Consider the following 8,072-nt stretch of genomic DNA (forward strand, 5'->3'; position numbering starts at 1 on the left):
TATTAACATTAAATTTTATTTTTCTTGTTTTAGGTGAGATAATGATTTTGTCATATTTTTCAGAGTCTTTTACAGGTATGTACTGAAATATTTATGGATGGGATAAATTTATGTCATGCCTTTGCTTCAAAATAATCCTAGACATGGAGAAAATGTGGGCGTGTGCTGTTATATGTAGATAAAACAAGATTAATCATGAGTTGTTAGTTTCTGAAGCTGTATGATAAGTATATGGTAACTTTCTCTCCATTTTCATGTGTCGGTGATTTTTTTTATTATTATAAGCACTATGTGTGCATGCTAAGTTGCTTCTGTCATGCCCAACTATTTGTGACGCTATGGACTGTAGCCCACCAAGCTCCTCTATCCATGGGATTCTTCAGGCAAGAATATTGGAGTGGATTGCCATGCCCTCCTCCAGGAGATCTTCCTGACCCACTGTAGATGGCTTAATTCCTTTCAAAACTGAGTAAAAGAACTCCAAGTATTAACCTATCCTTTGTCAGATAAAAAGACAAATTTATTTGTAACAAATTCTTTGTAACATAATGGTAACTTGACTTTAATTGTCCCCTGGTTTATGAAGTATCTTCCAACTCTGTGTTTTTCAGGATTATATGTGGGTGGCTGTAAACATAGGAAAAACAGTGATTCTGGGAAATAGCACATGGATAAGAAATTCTACGCACTTTGAATGGCCACCATGAATAGTTGAAACTAGACTATAAAATCGGTGATACCAAATGCCTGCTGTCACAGAGTTCAGAGTCAAACAGGTCACATGTATGACTGTATAAGTAAGTGCAGTAAGGTAAATGCTGTAACCAAAGATGACACTATGTAAATTTGTCTTAAACAATGAAGACTTGCTGGGTTTGAGGAGCGATATGAGAATTTTCAGGATTATAAGTATCTTGGTGAATCCTAAATTGGGCAACAAATGACATAGCTTCAATTCAGTTTTAGAAAGTATATCCATTTCTCTTTTTCTCTCCCCTCTAAAACTGACTTTCAGTCTGCTTAAATGTTACATGTCTAGGTCATAGAAAACAGTATCAATGCTGCAAAATACAAGGGCCAATAACCCAAAATTCGATCAGTCAGTCCCCACCCCTCCAAATGTACTCAGCGAGGCCAAATGTTCCCTTTTTATCTCCACTGCTCCTTTCTCTGTGTCCTCTCACAGCACCTTCAGGAGATAATGGGGCGAATGTAGCAGTGAAGAAAGAAATGAGAAAATAAATAGTATTATAATACTCTGCAATGGAAAGAAAGAAGTGAGTCGCCTGTTATCCTTCGGATAAAGGAGGCTTTGTGAAGTGATCTAAATGGGTAGCATGGAAAAGGGAAATGGACGCCAAGCTGTCACTTACACAAGAGTGGAAATTCTCCAAGTATTAACCTATCCTTTATCAGATAAAAAGACAAATTGATTACAAGAGAAATTAAAGTGCAGCAGAGTGAAAGCTTCAAGACCAATATATGGAGAGTGTACATATTTTAAATAAATTAATAATAATAAAGATATTAGACAATTCACTTTTCAAACCATACTGGGAAAAAAAAATCTCTAAACACTGAGTTGTGAATAAGTAGATAATTTTTTTCCTGAAAAAAAATTAATAAGGGCAGCCCCTATTTGTAGTTTTCTACAGGGTGTGCCGAAAATAGGGAGGAAATAATAATATTTAATATATGCACAGATTTGAATTAATTCATTTCTTTAATACTTTTAATAAGACTAATTTTATATCTAACTTGTTCTTATAGGCCTTCATATGTAAATTCTTGAGTTATTAGTTAACTATACAGTAATGGGAAGATATGGCAATATAAGTCAAAACTTTTGGCTTCAAGCGCATCACATTGTTAGCTATTTGTTTGTTCTACCCAAGCTTACATCTATCTTCCTTAATTAAGTTAACAGAGATTTGCTTAGAAGGAACAAGTAAGTTTCCTGTTCTGCTGTAGGCCCTGGTTTAGGGCTCCAAAACCAGCCTCGGGATGGAAAATGTTGCCCAAGTCTAGCCATGACATTCTCCAGGCAAGAATACTGGAGTGGGTTGCCATGACCTCCTCCAAGGGATCTTCCCAACCCAGGGACTGAACCCATGTCACTTAGGTCTCCTGCATTAGCAAGCAGGTTCTTTACCACTGGCACCAACTGAGAAGCCCCAAGTCTAGCCAGGAACACAATAAACACCTCTTGTCCAACCGACTTAGCAATAAAACAAAGACAGAGCTTAGTCGCTCAGCTCAGTCATGTCTGAATCCTTGCAACCCTATGGAGTGTATGTAGCCCACCAGGTTCCTCTGCCGATGGGATTTTCCAGGTGAGAATACTGGAGGGGGTTGCCATTTCTTTCTCTAGGGGATCTTCCCAAGCCAGGGATCAAAGCTGTGACCCCCTCTCCTCTGTCACAGGCAGATTCATTACCCAGTGAGCCAGCAGGGAAGCCCAGATACAAAGCCCGGGACATGGTAAACAGTGCGATTTCGTCCCCATGGATCCACCTGGATCCCAAGGACTGAAACCTCAGGATTTTTCTAAATCAGCCAGGAGGAGGCAAACTCTTCTTCCTCCAAGTTGAACTTTTGACTTGCTGGACTTAGACAAAGTCAGAAACCAAAATCAACATAACTGAGGTAAGCTGAGGAGCAGAAACAACAGCACGTACCATCTGAATCCCTGGGTCAAGCCATGCCTGCAGCCAGTCCCTTCGGCCACTGAAGCGAATGGACTGTGCTTTTATTTAAGCAAGCTTGAATCGATGTTCTGTCATCTACAATTCCTTTTAAACTCTTCCTTATAAAAGACTATGCACTTGTTACAATGAGGTTGCCATTGTTCCAAGTGGTTTTATTACGTGTCTCAGAGAACTGACTTCAGAAACAGTTTACAAGACACAGATGAAACAAATTTCACCACTTTATAAACACATCTCATTTCCGATCCCAATAGTATTTCACAGGTTGACCACTAAGCACTTTTCTGCTCAGGATAACAATAGATAGTTAAGACACATGTACACATAAACACACGACAAAAAAGGTTTCTGCTTTGTAAAATATTCAGACAACTGTGTTGGAGGTGTTATTAATATGCCCTGAATTATGGCAGTTAGCATCCTTACATAACAATATATTACTAGTGATTGCATAAGCAGACAGCAACAGTTATTTACCGATTTCTCATGTTTATTTAAAAATCTGTCCTTTTTTAATAAGCTGGGATAACAGGATTTATGTTCACCTGAGAATTCATTCATTCTTTTTGGATTAGAAGTTTTTGTATTTTAAAGGAATTTTCATGTTTTCCTAAATGCCTATGAAAAAATAACCTGCTGATAAAGGTCAAAAGTCAGATCTTCACAAGAAGAAAATTCAGTAAAGATCAAAGGAAAACATTGCTGTGACAAAGCTCCATAGCTGGAAGATAAAATTATTCTTTACTATTTTACTTGGTGAATATTTATGATGAATCACTGGAAAACAAATGATGCAATAGTTGGATGGCATCATCAATTCAATGAATATGAGTTTGAGCAAACTCTGGGAGATATTGAAGGACAGGGGAGCCTGGAGTGCTGCCATCCATGGGGTCTCAAAGAGTCAGACACAGCTGAGTGAACAACAACAAATACACACAACGCAAGATTTACAGTTATTCACAGGAATGAAATTTCCAATTGGCTGTGCTTTAAAACAGTGACATTTTTCAAAAATCTCATTCCAAATATGGAATATTTATTCACTTAAATATTCTCATGCATCAGTAAAAATACAAATTGGTGTATATAAACAGTCAGTTCTATTAATACACATATTAGACTTGTGAATTTGTACCAGGAATGATCTTTCATAGGGTGGTTGATTGACCTCAGTTATCAGAGTCTTACCACTTACAGTGCCACCTTTTGGGAATTTTGAAAGAAGTTTTAAAATATGTTTATCATTGTAGTGTTAATTATATCTTAGTATTTCATAATTTCAAGTTTGTTATTAGCTGTCTAATATAAAAAATGAGAGGGATCTCTATTCACATTGGGAAGATCCCCTGGAGAGGAAATGGCAGCCCACTCCAGTATTCTTGCCTGGAGAATCCCATGGACAGAGGAGCTTGGTGAGCTACGGTCCACAGGATTGCAGAGTCATAAACGACTTAGCAACTAAACAACTCTGTTCATAAAAATAAAGGACATGGATAACTAATAATGATGCTGATAAGACTTCTACTCAGATACCATTATTTTAGGAGAAGACAATAGATCCAGGGAAAGAGATAAACCAGCATGACAGGACTCAGCAACAGGAAGGGACAATCCAAGCCCACTGCTTTCCCCCCTTCATGAAGAGCTTTTATCATTTACAAAATACAGTATTGAAAGGTTGTTGTTGAACCACGCAAAGATGCCAGGATTCTTGGCCTCCGGAGGAGAGGAATTCAATCTGGGGCCAGAGACGAGGCTTGATCGCTCAGAGATTTTGTGTAATAAAGTTTTATTAAAGTATAAAGGAGATAGAGAAAGCTCCTGACATAGGCATCAGAAGCAGGCAGAAAGAGTACCCCCTTGCTAGTGTTAGCAGTGGAGTTATATACTCTCCAATTAGTTATTACAGTGAATCAAAAGGATGTCTGGAGGTTGTAAAGACCTCACTAGACCTACTCCCATAATTCACACCTTAAGATAACAGGATTAGCCAGAAGATTTTTTTCCAGAGATTGTCCTCAAGCAGGATACATTATTGTTATATAATCCTAAGGAATGTAGAGGGACAAAAAAGTTTGTCCTTCCTTCTTCCTTGAGAATTCCAGACCCCTCTCTCCTTGGGGACTCCTGGACTTCTTATCAATCTGCCTAGGAATTGACTCTCTCAGTATGATATCAGTGCTGAATTGTAGAAGTATTTGCAATATATGATATAGACGATCTGTCCACCACTGCAAAACTCAGAGCTAAGGCCCATAAAATTGAAAGCAAATTCTAATGCTTCATGAATAAAAGTAAAAACTAGGACTGAACAACACAAGAAACCAGAAGTCTTGCTTCGTGTGCGTGCTTTCCAAGTGAAACGAGGCATCACCACAACAATGATATAACTGCATTAGTTTATAGATAAGTATTATGAGCTTCATACATCATAAAAAGCCTTTCAAGAACAATACAGAAGTGATATAACCAGATAAATTGACTGTACAATGCTAACGCTGCCCATGCAGCATTTTATGTATATATATATATATATGTATGTGTGTGTGTGTGTGTGTGTATATATATATATATATCTGAGATCACGAGAGTCCTACATCCAAGCCGTTAATGTGATAAAGCAGCCATCTGCAGGAGGTGAGAGACACCTGCTCCCATCATGATGTTTATGGTTTTCCATAGAGAAGGCTACAGTTACGTCAAATTGCTTGTGTGTCTGTGCTTGTGCAGGTCCAGCTCTCTGAAACCCCATGGACTATAGACCTCCAGGCTCCTATGTCCATGGGATTCTCCAGGCAAGGATAATGGGGTTGGTTGCCATTTCCTATGCTAGGGGATCTTCCCAATCCAGGAATTGAACCTGCATCTCTTAACGTTTCCTGCACTGGCAGGCAGATTGTTAACCACTGAGCCACCTGGGAAGCCCATGTTTCACCTCATACTGATGTCTCAAAAACTTTACAGCTTAAGCACTCTTTCTTGAAACAAAACGTTTGACAGAGATGCGCGTGAAAATACTGTTCAAATGCCCTTGCTGCATAAAATTCAAGTGCGTGCCATGCAAAAGAGCACTGTGTGTGAAAAGCAGATGCAGTTTTTATCCTGATTGAAAATTTAAAATAACAACAACAGCAAAGCACCACAAATGAACTGACCCTGTGTACATTTTAAGCTGGAGTTATAGGGGATGATATAGTTATAATGGTATTATAAGTGCTGTCAATTTTCAAAATGAAGAGGAATATTGAGAGATGAAGAGAATGAGTGAAAGTAACACACAAAAATGAAAAAAAAAACTTCAAAATGAAAGCAAAAATGCCTTGTTCTAGAAACAAGTCGGCAGGATGGTTTTATGGTTGAGAAGCAAGTAGAGGAGGGGAAAGGAAGAACGTCGATAACGTCTGAATAGAATCCTTCAGGAAAATGAGTGCCAAGAAGTGACAGAATGACCCTCAAAATTATGGGAGACGGTGTTGTTCTGTTTATAGGCCAGCAGAGAAGCCAGAGGTAGCGGAGCTCTGTGAAGACCGCTGCAGTCACCCGGCGGCAACGACCAGTCTACGAGCTTCTTCCCTGTGTGTTTCCCAGTTACCAGCACAATAACCAGCGAGGTGCTTTTGCCCCTCACATCAAGGCTTGCATTTCTGCCCTGTCTTAAATGTGTCTTTTCAGTAAAGCAGGATCTTTTTTCTTTCACATGCTCTGTTCCAGCAGTGATATTTACTGTAGAATCTCAAATGCAATTACCAAATTTAAATAAGAGAACAGGAGATTAATCAAAAGCAAGGATGGAGGGGACTCGGCGTGGGCCGTGGGTCACGTGCTGGGAGGATGCGCTGTGTGGTTCCTTGGCAACAGCAGCTCATCCCTAAGTCTGTCTCCAGGCCCGGAACGTTAAGAAAGCTTTCTCTGTACGCGGTTTCCAAGGCGCTTCTCCTATCATATCCCAGGCTCTCATTCCAGCTGCATCGTCAGAAGCCCGACGTCCTGGGGCTTCAAGCTTCACAGGCAGGCGCTTGAGATGATGGAGCTGCACCAGGCTTTGAAGACGCTTAACCCATCTCCGAGTGCAGCCTGTGGTTTCCACAAATATTAGATTCCCCGAAAGAGACTCACACCAAGTTCATTGAAATTCATAGATAAGCTGCAGAGCGAAACACAGCTATTTAAGAAACTTTAATTACTTAACCAAAGTAATAAAATATGTATGAGAAAAAAAGAACATCCAGCCAGTCCATAAAGTAAACTAGCTGACAAATTAATTAGTGTTTAATAACAAGAAATTTCTATCAATTGCCAAAAGCCCACAAATTACTTATGGAATAAACAGACTGTGTTCATTTCTGGTTTCGCTTCAGTGACTAGTATTTGGCCATTATTCATAAATTTTTGTTTGGAGTATGCAGGATGATTAGTCGCATATAATATTAATAATCTAGGAAATTGATTTCAGAAGGTGATTTTTCCACTTTTAATATAGGTGATTTTTCTACTTTTAATATGGTAGCATGCTTTGATGTGGAAAAAAGTCAAGCAACCCAACTGACCTCTTTTGCTTTGCAAATATTGAACTTAATAGTGAACACAAGCAATGCTCATTTAATCAAGCCAGGTATGCTACCTATATTTTAAGGGGTTGGATTACCACTTCTTGAATTTCCAAGCTTACTAGATACATAGCATGGGTATGTATGCAGGCAAATGTAGAATCAGTTTTTAATATTTCTAACTCACCAGAAACTTAGGCGGAAAAGCAGTGTTCATTTGTGGAGTGTGTTGAGCCTTATTAAAGATAAAAGTCTAATTAAATATAGGATAATAAAAAACACAACAAATTCAGGATCTCTGAATTAAGTCCAAAATATCGATTTAATATCAATAGATAAATATAGAATAAATACTTTTATTAAAGTAAAGTAACTCAAAGACTTAGTTAGAAAGGAAATTTTATTATATGTCAAACACAAAAAGTTGAACTTGAAAATCTCCAGGAAATATGTTCACATACACACACACACATACACACACACACAAAATGAGCAGGCTTTCCACAAGAAGAATGAGCTAAATGAGATCGGTGGAGGGAGCATTTAGCAATGAGGGGCAGAATGTTCAGTGAGGTTTCACACATAAACATTTACACAGCAAACAGCAGCAATCTGACTCACAAACTAGATATTTCAGGAATTGTACCAGGTTACAATTCCTTTTCCACTGGGAAAGCAAGGATAGTAAAGTTAAAAAAACAAAAAGTGTAAGGAATCAGAATAGCATTTTCAGAGAATAATTTAATAGATGTTTAATAAAAGCTGTATTGCTAGCAAAGTATTTTCAAATTGTATAATACATTTAGTCAAAATT

The sequence above is a fragment of the Budorcas taxicolor genome, chromosome 9, assembly GCF_023091745.1.
Source record: "Budorcas taxicolor isolate Tak-1 chromosome 9, Takin1.1, whole genome shotgun sequence".
Lineage (NCBI taxonomy): Eukaryota > Metazoa > Chordata > Mammalia > Artiodactyla > Bovidae > Budorcas > Budorcas taxicolor.